This window comes from Chlamydotis macqueenii, chromosome 2 (assembly GCF_036417535.1).
Source record: "Chlamydotis macqueenii isolate bChlMac1 chromosome 2, bChlMac1.mat, whole genome shotgun sequence".
Taxonomy (NCBI): Eukaryota; Metazoa; Chordata; class Aves; order Otidiformes; family Otididae; genus Chlamydotis; species Chlamydotis macqueenii.
In genome coordinates this window covers 147,329,974-147,347,362 of record NC_141557.1, presented here as the reverse complement: position 1 = coordinate 147,347,362, position 17,389 = coordinate 147,329,974, and the positions used below count along the sequence as shown (strand labels likewise).

Genomic DNA, 17,389 nt, shown 5'->3' with positions numbered 1-17,389 from the left:
ATAAACATTATTAAAAAGTAACTTGTATTCATATCTTAAAAAATACTTGAGAAAATAGTTAAAGCTAATATTTTTAAATTACAAATTATTTCTTCTTTAGAATTTAAGGTGCACTTTCCTTAATCATAATCTCAAAAAGTACGTGAACAACGTTCTGCACAATTGCAAAATAATGACATGATTATTACTGTTAGGATTTTGTGGTTCTTACTGAGTTACAGTTTTAATAAGCATCAGATAAAACAGGTGAAGGAAGCTAGGAGAAGAGAAATAAGAGGAAAATAATATCCTGTAAAGGCAGATATTTATTCTTTATGTATCTTGTTCAAGCTATTGAGAAAGTTTATGTGTATTTGTGTGCACATATATATTTGTATCTACATATATCTATCTGTACACATAGATATATAGATAGCTATCTACATATATAGATATATGTGTGCAGGATTCTTTTTGTATTAAACTAAGCCTTCAAAGCTGGAGCTTTGGGATACTTTTTTTTTTTTTTTTTAATGTCAATATCTTGAGAAGAAAGTCAAGGAAGCCTGGCGTACTCAAATGTTTTGGTATTGTGAATTCAGGATGCCAGTACGTTCTGGTGAGGAAAAGAATAAGGAGTTCTGTAGACGAGAATAGAATAAGTCAGCCCTTGAAAAGGAAAAGATGATTAAGCCTCCATAAAGGTCTTGAAATAAGCTATTTTTGCAAGACTTACAAGATCTTGCCAACACGTGGATGCAGTAGAAAAATAGTATACAATTGTGTGAGTGGAAAATCGTGCTTTAATTTAAGGAAAAGTGATAGCGAAATTATGCAAGCTTTATTAAATGTTTCACTGTGATGTTTATTTTCTCAGATTTCTGTAGCAAGTAGTAAGGTGGTGTTTCCTGGCGTTTTCTTTTTGCAGAAGATTTTTACTTTAAAAGTAAAGTTTTATTGACGTATAGTTTCTTGTGGAAACTTTCTTTCTAGCATGATATTGAATTATATAATTTTAATTTGTGTCATTAATTAAAGTGTAATCAAATTACAGTAGTCAACCTCCCCTTAATTTTGTAACAGACAAAAATGTTTTTGGGGACTATACAGGTATATTTGTGAAATATATAACTGGACAGCTGAAAAATTGTCTCAGATAGACATGAACACTATTTCTTTTCTACTTCAGTATTTTGATTGGAAGAAGTTTCTATATGACTGAAAAAGATTTTGCAGTTGGGCTATTTGTGAAGCTCATGACTTCTGACTCCATGCTCATCCTGTTTTTTAATTCTTTGTTTAAGTGTTCTCCTCAGAATTGAATTATGTTGAAATTTGCAGTCATTGACTGTCGTCAGTGAATGCTTAACAGCCCTAACTGGTTTAGATGGCACTTACATGGCAGCTAAACAATAACAAATGGAAGAGAAGCATGTCAGACATGGCCATTACAGAAAGTGTAAATTCAATACTACACTTCCATCTTTGTGTTATTGTATATGTCTGATTTAGTATATTTAATATGCTAGATCTTTGCCTCAAACTATAAATAGAGAAAATATAGAACAGTTTAAAATTGTGAACTAAATGCAAAAAAAAAAAGGTCTTTCTGTAAATCATATTTGTAATCACCTACAAAAAAAAAAACTTGTTTGCAGAAAGATAGTATTACTTACTGTATTTGAACCAAGCTTTCAGCAAAATTTCATACTTGGGAGACTTTCTGGGTCATATCACGGACACTGCTTATTTTTAGGTCTTTCTTGTTGCCCTTCCTATGCATCTTTGTGACTTTTCTGTACCCTTTTTTTCACACTTACACATCTAGCTTCCTCAAAAAAAAAAAAAAAATCAAGGTTTACTTTTATATGATTATTTTTAAATTGCAACTTTGTATACATCTTATTTTGGAAAGTAGCTAATACTTCTGGCTGATATTCTGAGTGAAATGTTGTATTTCCATATAGAACTCCTGCTCTATATTTTCAAAATTTTTGCCTTTCACATAGTTTTTGTGTGTTACTACATGAATAATTTCAGTCAAGCTTTTTGAAGATGTATATCAATAACAAGTTTTCAATTTTCTGCTTCCCTATCTTGAGAAACAAGAGTTTTGTTTGTGTTAGTGATAAGAAATCTTACTTTTAAATTAAGTTAACAGAAGGTATTATTTGAGCCGATAAAATATCACATAAATCAACTGCTTCACAAAAGCCGATTGGAATAATCTGATGATACTTCTTGCATGTTATAAAAATATTTTTTAGTATAACCTGTAAATAATTCACTGTAGTAGCTATTGCCATATATTAGGGAGTGGCAGGAGTGAGGCTGCTCTGTGAGGGACACAGGAGGTGAGACTGACCCCACTCAGGCTGTGCTACCACTGACAGGGCGCAGTCCTGTAGGGGCTGAACGTGGGGGCCAGAGCCAGGGACTAGCAGCGGGGTCCATCGACAGCACCCTGCATGGCAAGTCATGAACAAGGTCCAGGGTCCCTCCAGGGAGTCGGGCTGTGAGCAAAACCAAACAGGGCCAGCTAAGCTCCTCTTGGACTAGGCCTGAGAGACTCATACAGGAGGCAGACAGCTGTAGCAGGTCTGGATGCCTCAGGGTGGACCTGAAATGGAGTCCCAGGACCCGTGGGCGGTGATGGGTGGGAGTCCCAGCTGAGGCTGATCAGGGACAGGAATGTCTATTTTTTTGTTGTTGTTGTTTTGGTTTCCTTAGGGTCCTGACACTGCATAGAAAAATCTGGGAGAAAATTAATACTTGCTTTTTAAGTAAGATGTAGCTATTGTAGAAAACAAAGTATGGGACTAACTATATGAATTATTCATTGGGTACTCTTCATGTCACTCCTTGCATAGTCATATGCAAACCACAATTAATACTAAACTATGTTATTAGTGGCGGTGAAAATGGTGCATATGTAGGTGGATGAGAGAATGGTAACCTCAAATCTGACTCTTCCTTGCAAGTATTTTACTTTACAACTTGGATAATATTGTGTTTTCTTCTTTTTTTGAACAAAATTTCTGAACATTTGCTATCAGTAAATACCAAAGAGTATGTTTGTCTTTTTTTTTTTTTAAGGAGTATGGTGGTTAGAATTGAACCCTGCTTTTAAAAGAGATGTCATACTCAATAGTTTTCTATTTTTTTTTTGCTGTAATTAGTTACTCCAGCTTACAATGTGATATTAGAAAAAGATTTAAATAATTGAATAATAACTTGTGATTATATACCCAAGCTCTGTTCACAGTTCCAAGGGAATGTAATTGATTTGACATTTAAATATTCGCCACAAAATTATCATTGCATTGAAATCAATGAAACAAATTCAGATCTTTTTTAAATAGAGAAAAAAAAAATGCATACCTGCTGCAATTGTACTGGGATAAAACGAATATTTCAATCCAGTATATTTCTGTCCCGTTGTCTCACCTAAAAGAATCTTTCATACAATTATATTCAGAAAGCAATTCTGTAGTTTCCAAAATTATAGATTTTCTAAAGTTAAAAATAAAATTATTTAGAAAATGACAAGTCTACCAGAATGTTCTGGTAAAAAATATCATAAAATTTCAGTATATGTGGTCTTCAAAAGTACAGACATGTTATGGGAGTTTGGAAAGCTCCACTGTTAGCAAAAAGGTATAATAATCTTGTGACAGCTATTCATTTGTTTGCATAAGTGAAAAGAAGTATGAATATGTTTATCTAAAAATTATGAGAAATGGAGGTGTGACAAACTGGCACAAACTGGAATTTTTGAACACTTAATAAATATTTATTTTGCTTGTGTTTGAGAGTCTGTGAGGCCAGCATGTATCTGCAGAGATATTTTTAAATGTTGATATGGTCACTGTGTCCAAAGTTTTAATTGGATGAATGGGAGACTTTTATCTACCTACTCATGATCAATTTCTTCTCAGGAAATTTGAATGGAAGGAAGCTTTAATATTCTCAGTGTTTAAAAGGTGAGCTAATACTCATCTTTTCTAATCCCTTGTTTTTAAGCAGGATGAATCATCCTTTCATCTACATTCCCTGCTGAGGAAAACAGGATTCGAATGCACAGGTTACCTGATCAGTACTTCTGAGCTGCATAGGATAAATTCACTGAAATTAGTGGAGACATCCACTGCCTTTTCTCTGCCAGTGAATTGCTTTCTCCTAAAACATGACTCCCTCCAGAAGCCTACATGTTTAACATCTACTCCTCAACCACCTGAAGAGAAAAAACATTTTCAGAAGATTAATATGCAGATCTTTAAAATTTCAGGATGCTCCCAGTGTTAAATGTACTTGAGTATGCTCTGTTCATTCCATTACTTCCAAAGGTTTGATTTTGGTACTAAATAAACAGACTCACACCTTGATAATGGTATTGCAAACAACTCAAAAAAGAAATTGTTGTCACATAATAGAGGAATAAGCTCAAAACTAAATTTAAATAAAACTAAAATACTTCAGATTTTTTTTTAATTCCATAGCATATGTAATAAGAGATATTGCTTCACTTATAGTGGTCAGATTGACTATAAAATTAATTTCTTGGTCCAAACAATTAAGAGCAGAGAAAAAAAATGGGGACGAGAAATATGTAAAATTACAACAATTCGTTAATATTTATTCTTATTAAATATTGTTGGCATTGCGGGCAGGTGAGCTGGCTGCTTACTTGGCTCTGGGCTCAAGTTATGTTAACTGAAAAGGACATGAATAAAAAAAACAGACAGTCATAGACTCATAGAATGGTTAGGGTTGAAGAAGACCTTAAATATCATCTGGTTCCAACTCCCTTGCCCTGGGCAGGGACGCCTTCCACTAGATCAGGTTGCTCAGAGCCCTGTCCAACCTGCCTTGAATGCTTCCAGGGATGGGTCATCCACAGCTTCTCTGGGTAACCTGGTCCAGTGCCTCACCACTCTGACAATAAAGAATTTCTTTTTTATATCTGATCTAAATCTACCCTCTTCCAGTTTAAAATCACACAACAGGATAAGAATCCAAACTGACTACTCTGACCATGTCATAGAGTTGGACCTGCTTCTGTGATCTAGAGGAACACAGCAGGAGCAGGACGAGTGCTTTCACTGGATGGTAAGGGAACACCCACATGGATGAGTTGAGCACCCTGTTGTCATCTCTGAGCGCCTTTTCCTGACCTGATAGCATTGTCAGATACCTGCTGCTCCAACAGAAGTGTGCCAGGTATTACTGACAACATAATCAAACACTGGGTTTTAGCTCAAAACCAGTCACAAATATAAGGTATACTTTCTCCAAATAATTTACATTATTATGATTCTACAGTGCTGAAAGGCTAGCATCATCCATCATTTTTCCTAAATCTAAAATTTTATTGAAAAGCATTTAGGGTATGCAGGGTGACAGCATCGGTGGACAAGGGACGAGCAACAGATATAATCTACCTGGACTCGTGCAAAGCTTTTGACACTGTCCCGCATGACATCCTTCTCTCTAAACTAGAGAGACATGGGTTTGATGGATGGACCACTCGGTGGATAAGGAGTTGGCTGGATGGCCGCACTCAGAGAGTGGTGGTCAACGGCTCAATGTCCAAGTGGAGACCGGTCACGAGTGGCGTCCCTCAGGGGTCCGTGTTGGGCCTGGCCCTGTTCAGCATCTTTGTCAGCGACATGGACAGTGGGATAGAGTGCACCCTCAGCAAGTTCGCTGATGACACCAAGCTGTGTGGTGCCGTTGATATCCTGGAAGTGAGGGATGCCATCCAGAGGGACCTTGACAGGCTGGAGAGGTGGGCCCGTGCCAACCTCATGAAGTTCAACCAGGCCAAGTGCAAGGTCCTGCACCTGGGTCATGGCAATCCCAGGCACAAATACAGGCTGGGCGGGGAATGGATTGAGAGCAGCCCCAAGGAGAAGGACTTGGGAGTGCTGGTGGATGAGAAGCTTAACATGAGCTGGCAATGCACCCTTGCAGCCCAGAAGGCCAACTGCATCCTGGGCTGCATCAAGAGGAGGGTGGCCAGCAGGTCGAGGGAGGTGATTCTCCCCCTCTACTCTGCCCTGGTGAGACCCCACCTGGAGTACTGTGTCCAGTTCTGGAGCCCCCAACACAAGAAGGACATGGACCAGTTGGAGAAGGTCCAGAGGAGGGCCACAAAGATGATCAGAGGGCTGGAGCACCTCTCCTATGAGGACAGGCTGAGAGAGTTGGGGCTGTTCAGCCTGGAGAAGAGAAGTCTCTGGGGATACCTTATAGCAGTCTTCCAGTACCTCAAGGGGGCCTACAAGAAAGATGGGGAGAGGCTGTTCAGTAGGGCCTGTTGCGATAGGACAAGGAGTAATGGTTTTAAAATAGAGGAAGGTAGATTTAGATTAGATATTAGGAAAAAATTTTTTACAATGAGGTTTGTAGAACACTGGAACAGGTTGCCCGGAGATGTGGTGGAAGCCCCATCCCTGGAAATGTTCAAGGCCAGGCTGGATGAGGCTCTGAGCAACCTGATCTAGTCGGGGATGTCCCTGCTCCTTGCAGGGGGGTTGAACTAGATGACGACCTTTGAAGGTCCCTTCCAACCCTAACCATTCTATGATTCTATGATTCTATGAAATTAAAAAAAAAAACAAACAAAAAAACCATACCCAAAGCAAAAACAAAAAAAAAACCAGCAGCAAAAAAAAAAAAAAAACACAGTAAAATCAAGGATACTTTAGTAATTTTATGTTCTTACTTATTGTCGTAGTTCAGCCCCGATCAGGACCACACTACACAGTCCCTCTCTCACTCCCTCCACACTCCAAGTGAATAGGGAGAGCTTCTTCATATAATCTTCTTCCTTTTTTTTTTTTTTAATTTTTTTCCACTTCTTGAATACGCTATACAGAGGCGTTATCAAGGCATGTTCTGCTACCAATTGGCTCGGCCAGCAGCAGATCTGCCCTTGGCCTGGCTGAGTCCACTGGACAAAGGGGAAACAACTGGAATCTTCTTTCCAAGGATGCCACTGTTGCCCCCGCCTCACTAAATAAAACCAGGACATTTATAAATAGCACTAAGTTAAATACTAAAGATTCCCATTTCTGAAATATATTTCTGGAAGACCAGATTTTGCCTATGAAACTTCTAGTTTTTAAAGTGGAAGAATTACAATTTACATCTTACATGTGCTAAATTGTCAAAATTATCTTGTAGAAATTTTATCAAGAGGGAAGGCTGCAAAAGAATGAATATTAGCAAGAGCAGAAACTTCCAGTGCCCTCATTTAATAGGTCTGCTTGCTTTTTCATTTCTTATTTTAACTGTGCTGAATATGTGTTTCTCCTTGTAATGGGTAGAAGTCTGGGTCAAACAGGCAGCAATTAGACTATGCTGCTAACAGTAGTGCTACCTCCAGCTTGTTACATGTCACCTAATGCCACCCTGGTAGCTACAATAATCTTTTTCTTCTGCTTCAGATTCTTTCCTTTTTCTGCTCCTTAGAACTTTAACCTTAATTCTTTGTGAAGGTTTATATCTGTGTTACTTCCTTTACTATCTCCCAGCCAAAGTCATTACCTTACTTTTTTTTTTGGGAGTCTATTTCGGTATTATTTGTTAGCAAGTGCTCCAGTCTTTCTCATATTAACTCTCATCAAAACCAGAAGGAAAAAAAAAAAAAAAAAAGGCCCACATTTTTTCCTTGCTTTTGCCTCCTTCTTCCTCCACTTCTGTTCTGTCAGGGTTTCTGCTTACAGAATTTCCTGACTTTAAGAGTTGTTTTATTTGCTACTTCCTTTGTCTTTAGATGATCTACAGTACTACAAGATATAGTACAGGGTGCCTAGAGCTAGAGCTGATGTCTTGTCTGGGCAAAATGCCATGATGGATGGATGGATTCTCCTTTCTGAATCCAGGCTTTGTTGCACGTAGCTCAATTTTACTTCATGCACGTGTATCCTTTTGTTCTTTGTAAGTTCTGTCTCATATGAATAATGCCTTGTTTACTTAAACCATATAAAGATCCTTGTTGAGTATTGTTGTCATTTGGTTTATGATTGTCATTTCAAATCCTGTTATTAGAGTTACCCACAGTTGCTCAGGTTAGCAGATTCTGTACCAATAAAAGAAAAATAGCAACTCTGTGAGATTCTAGATTAAATCTCACAGAGACAAATATCTCTGGCTATTTGCTTGTTAAGTCTTTAAGACATGTCATATTTGCAGTCATTCAGGTCCTCATTCCCAAGTAACCTTGACAACTAAAAATGTACAAAGATTCCTTTTTCACTTTCCTGTTTAAGTCTTTTTGGATGTTGATGTAGACCAAGAGTTGTTGATAAAGAGACAATGGACTAATTACTGAACCTCAAAGAGTTTCCATTATCCAATGGTAATGGTAGCTTTTCGAGTTTTTTCCGCTCAGACTGTTTATTATGCCCTAAGTACATGTACTTTTAATCTCTCATCACTGTTTACTTTCTGTCCAAATTGGCAACCAGAGCAGAAACTGAGCTGATTAGGATTAAATTAAGGATTCAGCACTTTCAAAACACCTTCAAACTGCTGATCATTGAGACATTGATTTTTCTTTCAGCTGATCCACAGTTCCCTCGATTTTGCCACTATTTGCATGGAAAGAGATGAAAGGAAGGAATTTCACTTGAGAATTTAGGGACCAGTGAACAAAACCAAATGCGATATCACTCTCCCCTTACAAAGAAAGAGAAAATGAAAAGGTGTAAATGCTAGTCAAAGTTCAAAAATGAGATAAAGAAACAGAATGAAAAAAAGAACGAAGACCAATGCAGACTGAAAAGAGGAAACAATGGCAATTTAAAAAAGAAAATAAGGCACAGTATATCAGCAATCAAAGTGGAAAATAATGGGACAGATAACAGAAATGAATGAATGTAAACAAGAAAATTTTTGGTGCATTTCAGAAGAAAAAAAAATAAATATGGCAAAGTGTAAATAGAAGATACGTAGAAAGTTGAAAAAGGACTGAATATTGGTAGGGACATACAGCATTAAATACAGTAAAGCTTGTAGATAGAAAAAAATGGTAATTGAAAAAACTGTAGCAGAATCTAATGGTAAATAGATACTCAGCTCTGAGAGCAGGTAAGACATTTAAATTGATTTTTTTTTTTCAATCTGAAAATTTAGCTTTGTTAAGAAAATAGATTGAAGCAATAAAATGCTTGGCATTATGATTGTAAATACAAAGCTGAAAAAACAGTAGCTCAGATAAATTGTGTTATACTTTTTTGAATATTTTGTTATGATGTTAGATTTCTGTATACCCAACAAGAGTGAAAGGTAGAAAATTAAAACTGGTAAAATAAGGTGCTTATTCAAACAGAGTGCAACTGGTCTCTTGAACTTATGCTCACATTATTGCAAAAAAAAGCCAAGGTTTTATCAGGTTAGAAAAAAAATGTTAGATATTGGCTCCAAGAAGACTTTATGCAGCCTTTCAGTATTTAAAGGGAGCCTATAAGAAAGATGAGGACAAACTTTTCAGGAGGGCCTATTTTGACAGGACAAGGGATAATGGTTTTAAACTAAAAGAGGGTAGATTTAGACTAGATATGAGGAAGATTTTTTTTACAATGAGGGTAATGAAACACTGGAACTGATTGCCCAGAGAGGTGGTAGGTGCCCCATCCCTGGAGATGTTCAAGGTCAGGCTAGACAGGGCTCTAAGCAACATCATCTAGTTGAAGATATCTCTACTTACTGCAGGGAGGTTGGACTAGATGACCTTTGAAGGTCTCTTCCAACCGAAACCATTCTATGATTCTATGAGTCTGGTCATCTCTGAGAATGAGCTCTGCTAAATATTAGTTATTAGTTTTTCTTTGCATTGCTAAATTGATTTATGGGATTTGAAACAGCATAGGAAGCAAAGCTGATTTCTCTTGTGGAGATCACTTATATACAACACACATACATGGCATTATACCAGCATACCAGCACAGACTGTGGCCAGTAGTCTTCCACCTATGTTTCAGCTATAAACAGGGAAGAATGGTAGCTCACAATAATAATCCTGTCCCAGAAAGTTATAGCCTGTGGAAAAGATTCTATTGCAGGAGTGTGTAACTGTTAAACAGGCTTACATGGCAGAAAGGTAACTCTTAAACCGGTGGTTGAATTCACTTTGTATTGTTGCAGTTGACAATATTGATAAACATACCTCATAAAGTTGATAATTGAATCAGAATGTATCTAGAACAGCCATATACTATTACTAAACTAAACTCTGAATGTTTAATTCCTACATGAATAGACTATACTGGTTTTTTTTAAAAAGGCATGGTCATTCTATTTTAACTGGTCTGGCTGCAGAAAGCCAAAAGAAACATACAAGTCTTTGTGCAAATATATATATGTGTGTAGTTACATACACACTTATTAGAATGAAGTAATGTTTAGGCATAAGACTTGAACTGGAGAACTTTTCTCTCTGTCTTAAATTCTGAATATGATAGCTTATTACTGAAAAGTGGCTCCTATGGATTACATTTCATTGCACAGTTTGAAGTGAATATTTTCTCATACAAATTATTTATGTAACTATAAAATATGTTATATTTTATTTTACCTAAGTACAACTTAATGTCAAAAATATACTAGAAATTCCTGAATCTGCTGACACAGAGGACCAGCTTTTCCTACAAAAAAAAAAACAAAACAACAACAATGAACTCACCAAAAAAAAAACCAAAAACACCCAAAATCCCCAGAGATTTTTTCTAAGTATTAGTAGCATCAAAAAATTATCTCCAAATCTGCTGTCAGTTCTTCTATAGTCAGTGCAGATCTTCAGGACCTAAATGTAGCAACATGCAAAAAATGTCTTTTTCACTAGGATTTACAAATTCAGTCATGCATTTAAACAATTTTCTTGTATGATCTTGACCAAATTACAGAACTCCAATGCACTTCCATTTTTGCATAGTAAAATATACACACTACAGGTGTACATTTCAAGATGTATAGGAAACTTAGCTTGATAACATCTGTACAAAGGACTGAAGTAATTTTGGTAGTTAAATATTGTTTCCTTATAATATGAAATGAACTCTGCATAGAGAGAAATGTATATTTTATCCAGTTTTAAACAATATTAGAAGTTCCTCAAAGATAAAATAGATTTGGTTTTCTTGCTCACAGTTTAAATTCATTTTCTCCACATCTACCACTGAAACTATCTAAGCAGGCTAAGTTTTAACTGAGACTTGCAAGCAGAGAATCCTCATCTCCTTCAAGTCTTTTCTAATACTATAGAAAAATGAACCTTTTCTTGGACAAATGCTGTTCATTCTTGTCTATGGCCTGCAAGAAACCAATAAAGACATCTGTTGCTAAAACCTGCATATGGACCTTTCTCTAATACTCTTTTACAAGGTGGTTAAAGTTGTTGATGAGACGATCTCTAGAGTAACTATGTATATCTATGTACAAAGAATGAAGCTTCTATTTTTGAATGGAATATTGAGTGTTGGAAAAAGTGACATGAAAAGGGACCAGGGTGATGATCTAACTAATAAACACTAAGTATAAAAATGAGGAATATTGTGAAGACATAGCACATATATCTATATAGAGATATATGCATATAGACAGCATCTTTGATACATGTGTTTTATTACACTAATTTATTAAAAAAATTGAGAAGCTTTAGTAAGCAACAAGTAAGATATGACAGGAGTGAGAAGAAACAGATGCTACAAAGGGTATAGCAGACCCAAATGGAACTCTACATACACAAAAATGGCAAAGGCCTGAGTGAAAACAGTTGTACCTCTAGACTATTTCTGTACTGCAAATGTTCATATACTGCAGTATTTCAGTTGTCATTTAGAGAGTAACTGTTGATAGTTTGAAAGCAACAGTACATACTAAAGAACCCAATTTCAAATCATAAACACTGATACTAGTTTCCTCCCATGGCAAAATCTGGAATTAAGTTATAGGTTTGGGGTTTTTTTTTAATTTGAAATTGAATAATTTCTTAGATTACTGCCTTCATAAGAAGTATGTAGTGTGGTACTTGATAATCTGACCCTGTAAATATAACCTGGATGAAAAAGTCACAGTGACATGCTAATCAAGGTAATTGCCTCTCATAGCCATTTGATTATTAATAATTGCAAAAATATTCTTTGCCTAGTCCCAGTGCCATTGTAAACATGTTATAGCAGACCGTGTGAAAATGAATCACAGCTGAAATAGTTTCCTTTAATTATTTTTATTTCCTCTGTGATTTCAAGCGATTATAGGAAGTGAAAATATATTTAAATATAGAATTACAAAAATATTTAAAATATAAAATCATCACAAAGGCCTCCATGCCACACACACAAAAATAGAAAAATAAAGTAGAAACCTTGACTGGACTAAATGGAGAACTTGGAGATGTGAAAAATAATATTATTCACTATGTAAACTAGTTAGAGGTTTGTTCTTCTTTTTCCAAATTAAATCCTATAAAAACTATTATAAGAAGATACTATGTTTCCACATAGAAATACTATGTACATGTCTCATTCTTGGGGTGTGTATTCTGCAATTATTGTTATTGATAGGACAAAAAAAATAAAATAGAGATCTCTAAGTTATAAAGGAAAACAATGGATTTGACTGTGCTTTCCCATGAAAAATAAGCTCTGAATGTATTTTCACCTTCCTCTTTTCACAATAGTACTTTCACTGTCCAACTATTGTCTATAACTTATGTCTTATTCCATTCAATTCCACATTCCTTAGTAAAGTTGTTTTATCTGTCTCTGTCCTACCTTTCTAAGCCCATTCTAGTGAATTATCCTCCCATGATTTTTCTTTTTTTGACCTTACCATTTCCTATTTATAGTTTCTATCTGTGAACTTACCAGTTTTGAAGAGAACTTTTTTTTTAAGATCTCCTAGTAGCCTTAATTAAAATTACAAAAAGCTCTCAACTATAAAATTTAGACAAGTTTCTATTTGTATCATAGTATGTGCACCTGTAGTAAGCAAGATTCTGATATATTCTGGGTATATTGTACCTTGGAGTTACACTTCACATGATTGATTGCTTAGTTTTATGTGGAGGATTTAAAAATTTATTGATTATTTAGTCCCTGCTGCAATAATTGTTCTAGTTATTTGTTAATTTTTTTAAATATTTGAAAAACATTGTATTTTAAAAAAAATCAGTACAATACTGCAGGCTTTCATGCATAGCAGAATGACATGCAATAAACTACATTGTGAAGGCGTATAGAAAAAAAAGAATATCCTAGTTGTCCAGTTATTGCCATCATGGGTAAGTTGTATCTTGTCCCTACACTGATGACTTTGGGAGTGCTGATTTATGTTTATTATAGCTGTTAGGGAAAAAAAAAATAGACCTAAAACTGAAGAGCTCTGTACTTCTACATCCTAACTGTTCTACTTCAGATAGGTGTTGTTTTTCAGTGGTCCTTTGTGTCATCCTTAGGTGAAAATCAAGTAAAAGCCTACTTTTCAATTACTGAACAAATATAGATTTTTTTTTTTTAATTTATTTTAATAGGAATGTTCAGAGTTGGTTTGTAGAGGACCTAAATATGTGACTCAAAAACATGGGAATTGGTGGGAAGATGCTGATCGGTTACAATGAGTTTTGCATTAAATCCACTGTTGAATGGGCACTGTGAATCTCTGTTGTAGAGGTGATAAATGTATATTAAAAGTGCTGACAGGAATGATACACTTATTTTTTAATTAGTTTTACATCTTTATTAATTTTGGAAAAATTTCTCCTTTGAAAAGATTTTCTCCTTCAGGCTTTGCCTGAAGCACCATATGCTCCACACCTCTATATAGAAAGACAGTAATAAGCAGTGTTGGAGGAGAGGCACCTTCCTGTAGCATCCTCTGGACTTCCCTCTCTTGCTCTCTGCTGTGTACTCTGCCTATATTTTCTCTTTTAAAGTGAACAGGGGCCTGTAAGAAAAGTATGTTTCTTTTGACTGAGAGTGCAATTTTTCTGGAAGAAAAGGAGTGAAATTAAGTCTGTGGATTTTTTTTTTTCCAAGTTATTTCAATCTACTTTCCAGACAATGTAGCTGATGAATTGATAGGATTTATTCAGTTTGTTACTGTTATTTAATTTTGAGTTTATATTCTAAGACAGTGAGTTTTTCATATTAAAAGCATAGATTCTGAAATATATGCAGGTAGCTTTTCCTCCTTCGCATACCCTGCTACTACAACTTTATCTCTGTACAAGAACAGAAATAACATGTGTGGTGATAGAGTCACAAGCATTTTGCTCATGGATGAATTCCAAACTCCACAGAATATTTAGTATAAGTTGAAGCTATTCTGGAAGTTCCTGGCACCTACAATGGTAATAAGCGAAATATGGCATCTCTCCTTTCCATATTGTGCTGATTTCACACATTAAGGCAAAGTTACAAAAGATAGTTGAGCTACTCTACAAGCTTGTTGTCACTTACAGAAGCAAACCCGGCTCCCATATTGCTCTGACTGTGGCTGTGTGATCCTTCCCTTCACTTGCATTGGCTCTGGCATTCATCAGGCATATCCCTCTGTGGATATGCTTTCCTTTGCTACACGAATTGACTTGGGTTTATTTTTAATGGATTAGTTCTTCATCAAGGTGGTTAAATGAACCAGTTCACAGAGGATTGTGCCAATCATTAGAGTCAGTGTGAAGTCAGTGTCAGAATTGTGGGAAAACTGGAAGGAGCAGGCTCCCCTCCTTTAGTGCTTAGAAAGCTTCAAGATCTGCTAAAACGTACTGTACCAGCTTTGAGAAGACAAGGAGGTTAAACTATGTTGTCATGATGTTCTAGCTGTTACAGGCTAAAAATATGTACTTCTTTCTTCATAATTTTTAAAATTATTGTTACTTTAAGAGCCTAGAATGTTTTTGAGAGCTCTAAAAGCAATTGTTTTGATATGTTTTGTTCTGATCGTTTTTTTTTTTCCAAGAAGCACATAAATCCTAACCCTAGAGATTTTTAAAGGCTATTTGTATGGTAGTGATATATCTCGTTCTTCTTACTTACTGTTTGAGGTTCATCTTGCTATTTTTTATTTATTAAAATAAATTAACTTTATAGAAAAGATAATTATTTAAAAAGTCTGTTTCATTTCTGATGCTAAAAAAAAAGTGGAGAGTTGTATAACAAAAGTTTCACACTGATAATGGATGGTGGCAGTTTATAGAAATATGCTTTGTAAAGAATATAATGATCATGCCAGAACCTGATGAGTAATTTATTGTTTAGTTCAAAGCAACCGTTCAATTAAAAATATTCAGCTTTGACCTATGATCATTATTTTAAAATAATGGATCACATGAGCAGTTTTGCATATTGACAGGGAAAACTTATAATTTGATAAAAATAAACTAGTTCATAAATCATATGTCAATTTGTTAATGAATTGTTGAATAATGTATAAGCTATTTTTATTAACATTTTTCAGTGAGAGTAAAACTTGAACCCAATCTGCCAGTTCTTCTCAATCTTGTTTGCTTTTTTTAATAGACTATTAAGACAAATTCCATTTACTTATTTTAAACAGATTGAATAGACTTATAAAAAGTATAGGAGTTACTCCTGTTCTTATTTTTTTTAAAGAAGCCTTTACATTCCTTACTTTCTGCCTAATTCAATGGGTAAGTAACTGCTTCCTTAGAAGGAAAACTGGAAGACCAAACATCAGTTGAATTTTACCAGGACACTGCAGATTAATCGTGTAAGACTTTGAGCTGCAATTCAACACCCTTAATAACTTCTCAACATGTACATTTGCATGTGCATATGCACACTCAAAAACTTCATTTAGACTTAATTGTCTATTACTAGGGAATTACAGTAGGGAAGTGTTTTTCCTTTCCAATACACTTTTGAGATCTCAAAAATGTCTGTTCTGAACTGGTGTGTAAGAAAGAACATTAGAGGTTGTGGCAGGTTGACCTTGTCTGGCTGCCAGATGCCCACCCAGCCATTCCATCACTCCCCCTCAACAACAAGGCATCAAGAGAAAATACAATGAAAAACTCCTGGGTCAAGATTACTGTCACAGGCAAAAGAGACTCAACTTGGGAAAAACAAGTTTCAGTAATTGCCAATTAGAAAGAGAGTTGGATGGCGAGAAACAAAGACAAAAAAAGTAAAACATCTTTTCCCCCATTCCCACCTTTTTCTTCCGAGTCTCAACTTCATTATTGTCTCCTCTACTTTCCTCCTCCCTGAGCAGCACAGGGGAAATGGGGAATGTGGGATTGTGGTTGGTCCATAACAGTTCCTCTCTGCTGCTCCTTACTCCTCAGACTTTTCCCTGCTTCAGCCTGGGTCCTCCATTGGCTGCTCCAGTGTGAGTCCTCTCCATAGACTGCACTTAGTTCTGGTACTGAAGCAGTACAATCCATCTGCTTTTGTGTGGGGTCCTCCACTGTCTATGATGTGGATATATGCTCTAGCATTGTCCTCCATGGGCTGCAAGGGAATCTCTGCTACGTTTTCTGGAGCACTGCCTCCTCTGACCTTGATATTCACAGGTCTCTTTTTCACACCTTTTTTTTTCCCCACTCCTCACTGCTCGTGCAGTATTTTGCCCCTTGTTAAACAGGTTTTCACAGAGGTGCCACTAGCTTTGCTGATGGCCTCAGCTGTGTCCTGCAGTGGGTCTGTTGTGGAGCTGTCTGGAACCAGCTGTGTCCAGCATGGGGCAGCCCCTGGCCTCTCTTCACAGAGTCTTGCCCACAACCAAAATCCTGGCACCTGCACCCAATGCACACATGAAATACACACATTACAGACCCTCAGTTTAACTCACTGCCCAGAAATCAATTGATTTCTTAAATCGTGAGATTTTCATATCCCTCCTAAAACTCTAGCAATTCTTTCAGTGATATACTGCTAAACTCTGAATTTACTTACTAGTTACATGTCCAGTCCCTTTCTGAATCCTTCTAAACTCTTGGATTAATAAAAGAACTAATTCAACAAGGTAATTGAACTTCATCTTATTAATGTTAATTTGCCATTTTTAAATTTCATAGAATTCTTTCTATTATTATGAAAGAATTAATATCCTTTATTTAAATTAAAATTTAAATTATTTTTAATAAAGTGTAGCAGAATATTAGCAAAAAGAGCATGCTGCTTGATTATTTTAATACTATAGGAAAATGTATACTGGGTCAACGGAAAATTTTGAAGTAGGAAGGATTAAAAAGGAATCTATTACAATTTTAATTATTCTGGGCTATTTTACTTTCTAATATAATGCTGGAAAAATAGTTAGAACATATCTGCAAAAAGACAGAAATGCAAAGTGTAAGTTATTATTTCTCTCTCCAAAATTCATTAATAAGTGTGAGTAGTGACTTGATTGCCATCATGAGCAATTGTGCGATCAAACTCAT

At 35.8% G+C, this 17,389-nt stretch overlaps 1 protein-coding gene across 4 annotated transcripts in view; it reads left to right on the top strand.

The window, feature by feature from the left end:
* The window catches only part of CSMD3 (CUB and Sushi multiple domains 3), a 743,929-nt gene that overhangs the window by 82,669 nt on the left and 643,871 nt on the right, over window positions 1–17,389 (top strand). The gene's annotated exons all lie outside the window — the stretch shown is intronic.